Source organism: Schistocerca gregaria, chromosome 1, assembly GCF_023897955.1.
Source record: "Schistocerca gregaria isolate iqSchGreg1 chromosome 1, iqSchGreg1.2, whole genome shotgun sequence".
In the NCBI taxonomy this organism is placed as follows: Eukaryota; Metazoa; Arthropoda; class Insecta; order Orthoptera; family Acrididae; genus Schistocerca; species Schistocerca gregaria.
In genome coordinates, this window is record NC_064920.1 from 983,797,086 (window position 1) to 983,801,838 (window position 4,753).

Below are 4,753 nucleotides of genomic sequence, written 5' to 3' on the forward strand. Positions count from 1 at the left end.
CTAGAACTTCCGATGGGAGCTGCCGCGCGAACCGTGACAGGACGTCCCAGACCGCACGGCTACCCCGCGAGGCCTAAAAGCTAGAAATACATTGCGTAAGTCAATGCATAGAGGAAGATTAAAAGTTTTAACAATGTTGCAGTGTTATGTGTTTGAAGGAACATGGTGACTACACCACAACAGAAAGAATTTTGTGGTTGGAATTTGCGCGGAGTCAGTCCATTGTGCAACGTGCACTCCGTCGTCGACGCCGCCTCTGCACAAGCAGATTTATGACTGGTACACAAAATTCTTGGAAGTTGGTTGTGTATGTAAAGGGAAGAACGCTAGTCGGTCAGGAACGTCTGGTGGAAATGTCGAACGTGTTCGAAAGGCGTCCTCGTGAAATACTCGGAAGTCCACAAGACGGGCAGGCCAGGAACTTCAGCTTACTCAGAAAATAATGTGCAGTGTTCTGAAACGACACCTACAGATGAAGATTTGAAAGTTGCACTTACTGCAGCAACTGCTTCCCGGCGACCGTAGCAGAAGGTGCGAATCAGGCACTTCAGTTCTCCAGGATATGGCAGTGGACACGATTTACGAACGACTCATGTTTTCGAATGAATCGACGTTTCATCAAGCGGTTAAAGTAAATCGCGAAAGTGTAAGAATTTTGGGGTCACAAAATCCTGGCGGCGTCGTCGCTGAAGATGAAAGGTACTAATCGAAACTGAGTGTGTTTTGTGCCTTTTCTTTTCACAAAGTTTATGGGCATTTCTGTTTTTCGGAGAAAACTGTGAGGGGAATTTCGTGCCTGGACACCCTGCAAAATTGCTTGTTTCCGCAACTTCAAGAAGGTTCCAGTAACTTCGTTTTTTGTATATGACGACGATCCACCTCTCTTTCACCTTGATATGCGGCATTATCTTAACGACACCACTACACGACGCTGGATTCGAACAGCTGGACAAAAACATGTTCGTTGTTTTTTTACCTTCCACGTCAACAGACGTTGCAAATTTTTTTGTGGGGTACATAAAAGTCAGAACCTTTGTCCCACCTATGGCAACCATTATTCAGGAGATAAGAGATCGAGTTTTTGAAGTTCCCGAATCAGTAAACTCTGACCCCTTGATTCGTGTGAAATGCAATTGACTGCCGTTTCAAATTTAATGGAACATCGAATGGTGTTCATGTTCAGTTTATGATACAGTGTCTGTGCGCTCATAAAACTTCGAACCTTCCTCTAGTCAGCGACATAGTTTCTCTTTTTAAATGAACGAATATTATCCATTAGGAGGCGAAGAACTGGTGAAAAATATATAGAAATAGTAACTACCGTATACTAGCTAGCAGTAACCATTTGCAGCAACCTAAAGTTCAATGGCCACATAAAACTATTAGTGGAAACTGCTGATATCAGCGCTGAGATTCATCTCAGGCAAATGCTTATAATGTTCCATGACCTTTACAAGCGTCCTTGGAACTTACTGGCAAAAAGATTGATGTAGAAAGCACTAGTCGTCCCGGGCAAGTGTTGTTGAGGTAGCTCCTTTCCGACAGTGGCTACTGCGAGCATGCGGAAAGACCATCCATAGGAACTCCATTTTGACTAATTGATGCCAAAATGTTTCTAGATCAGTTCGAGGAAGAACCTCTGGAAATGGTGTAGCGGAAGGCTACCTGTCTCTTCCAGTATGCAGACGGCACCTTCCTAATGATCCGACATGGAAGAGAAGCTGAAAGGCTTCCACATACATTTCTCTTCCACACACTGAAATATCAGTTGTGTAGTGGTACTCGAAGGGGTTGGACTGTACTGCAAGATGACGTAAACTGACATATACCTTAAACTTCCTGACAGATTAAAACTGTCAGCCGGACCGGGAATCGAACTCGGGACCTTTGCCTTTTGCGGGCAAGTGCTCTACCAACTGAGCTATCCAAGCCCGACTCATGACCGTCCTCAAAACTTCAATTCTGTCAGTAACTCGTCTCCTACCTTCCAAACTTCACAGAAACTATTCTGCGAACCTTGCAGAACTAGCAATCCTCGAAGAAAGGACATTGCGGAGACATGGATTAGGCAGCATGGGGGAGGGGCTAAGCCATGTCTCTGCAATGTCCTTTCTTCCAGGAGTGCTAGCTCTGCAAGGTTCGCAGAGAGAGCTTCTGCAAAGTTTGGAAGGTAGGAGACGAGGTACTGGCAGAAGTAAAGCTGTGAGTACCGGGCGTGAGTCGTGCTTCGGTAGCTCAGATGGTAGAGCACCTGCCCGCGAAAGGCTAAGGTCCCTAGTTCGAGTCTCGGTCGGGCACACAGTTTTAATCTGCCAGGAAGTTTCATGAAATTTCCTGACAGACAAAAACTGTGTGCCACACCGAGACTCGAACTCGAGACCTTTGCATTTCGCGGGCAAAAGTGGTTAGCACAACAGTTGAGCTTGCCGAAGAACGCTTGTAATTCAGGTAAGTTCGTCACGTGAGGTAAAGAAATGATGGCGGCAATGTTCTGATTAGTAGGCCGGATCCCCTCTTTAGAGAGCCAACGCCCGTACTACTCCATTTGTGGCTGAAAAAAATCTGTATTTCTCCAAATGACAACACAGGCCCACATCTTTAGAGGCGTCAAAAAGGTGCAGAGGTTCCCCAAATTCTCCTGGCGAGATGATCCTGCGACAGTAAGGTCATCCACGTAATTGACCCAAACCCGAATGTGCTGTATCAACAATTCCAGAAAACTATGGGATATTGCAAGACCGAGGAAGTGACAAAGGACAGTAGCTTGTATAAACCAAATGGCGTGCTAAGGACGACAATATTCTGAGATGCCTCATCTAAGGTTTGCTCCAAATTTTCCTTTCCCCCTCCGCCTCTAACCTGTAAGATGAGGAGATCATCTTACTGCTGAATAGTTGTTGTTGTTGTGGTCTTCAGTCCTGAGACTGGTTTGATGCAGCTCTCCATGCTACTCTATCCTGTGCAAGCTTCTTCATCTCCCAGTACCTACTGCAACCTACATCCTTCTGAATCTGCTTAGTGTAGTCATCTCTTGGTCTCCCTGTACGATTTTAAACCTCCACGCTGCCCTCCAATACTAAATTGGTCATCCCTTGATGCCTCAGAACATGTCCTACCAACCTATCCCTTCTTCTAATCAAGTCGTGCCACAAACTTCTCTTCTTCCCAAACCTATTCCACACCTCCTCATTAGTTATGTGATCTACCCATCTAATCTTCAGCACTCTCCTGTAGCACCACATTTCGAAAGCTTCTATTCTCTTCTTGTCCAAACCATTTATCGTCCATGTTCCACTTCCATGCATGGGTACACTTCATACAAATACTTTCAGAAACGTCTTCCTAACACTTGAACCAATACTCGATGATAGCAAATTTCTCTTCTTTAGAAACGCTTTCTTTCCCATTGTCAGTCTACATTTTATATACTCTCTACTTCGACCATCATCAGTTATTTTGCTCCCCAATTAGCAAAACTCCTTTACTACTTTAAGTGCCTCATTTCCTAATCTAATACCCTCAACATCACCAGACTTAATTCGACTTCATTCCATTATCCTCGTTTTGCGTTTGTTGATGTTCATCTTATATCCTTCCTTCAAGATACCATCAATTCCGTTCAACTGCTCTTGGAAGTCCTTTGCTGTCTCTGACAGAATTACAATGTCATCGGCGAACCTCAAAGTTTTAATTTCTTCTCCATGTATTTTAATACCCTCTCCGAATTTTACTTTTGTTTCCATCACTGCTTGCTCAATATACAGATTGAATAACGTCGGGGAGAGGCTACAACCATGTCTATCTCCATTCCCAACCATTGCTTCGGTTTCTGCCCCTCGACTCTTATAACTGCCATTTGGTTTCTGTACAATTTGTAAATAGCCTTTCGCTCCCTGTATTTGACCCATAGCACCTTCAGAATTTGGAAGAGAGTATTCCAGTCAACATTGTCAAAAGCTTTCTCTAAGTCTACAAATGCTAGGAATGTAGGTTTGCCTTTCCTTAATCTATTTTCTAAGTTGTAGGGTCAGTATTGCCTCACGTGTTCCAATATTTCTACGAAATCCAAACTGATTTTCCGCAATGTCAGCTTCTACTAGTTTTTCCATTCGTCTGTAAAGAATTCGCGTTATAATTTTGCAGCTGTGACTTATTAAACTGCTAGTTCGGTAATTTTCACATCTGTCAACACCTGCTTTCTTTGGGATTAGATGCGTGCAGACGATTGAGTTCCTGGTTCACAGCAGCCTGTAAGGCCACAGGAATCGATCTGGACTGGTAAAATCGATTTGTATCATCTAGCGGAAGGGTGACGTGCTACTGTAAGTCTGAAGCACGCTCCAGATCCAGGTGAAGGAGAGGCGAAAAAGCTGTAACAAGGTGACGAGCCCAAAATTGTTGATAAGGGTGGTAGAGGTCAAAGAGCATCAAAAAATGAGTAGGATGTTTATAAATTGCCGCAATCAAGAACTGCCACAAGCCACTAAATTGTACGAGGGCTGGGACACGTCATGTGAAACAGCCAGACATAAATCGCCTGACTGATCAAAGAGGCGATGGCCCCAGTGTCCACCTGAAAACGGATGTCCTAATGAGACATGTGTGAAGAGATTCTGGGGGACTACGGTTTGCAGCGCGTGTACCGTGTCCTGGTGTGATCGTGACACTGGGTGAGAGAGGGTCTTGCGACTGCGACGTACTGAGTGCAGGTACCCCTCCTAGCCACAGGGAGTACAGGACCTCCAGCGATCTG

The 4,753-nt window shown here is 44.8% G+C and overlaps 1 non-coding gene across 1 annotated transcript; it reads right to left on the reverse strand.

Annotated features, from left to right (window-relative positions):
- Nucleotides 1–1,857: 1,857 nt before the first annotated feature.
- Trnal-caa (transfer RNA leucine (anticodon CAA)) lies at nt 1,858–1,932 on the reverse strand. Its single transcript has one exon. It is a non-coding gene; the product is annotated as a tRNA-Leu (tRNA).
- Nucleotides 1,933–4,753: the final 2,821 nt, after the last annotated feature.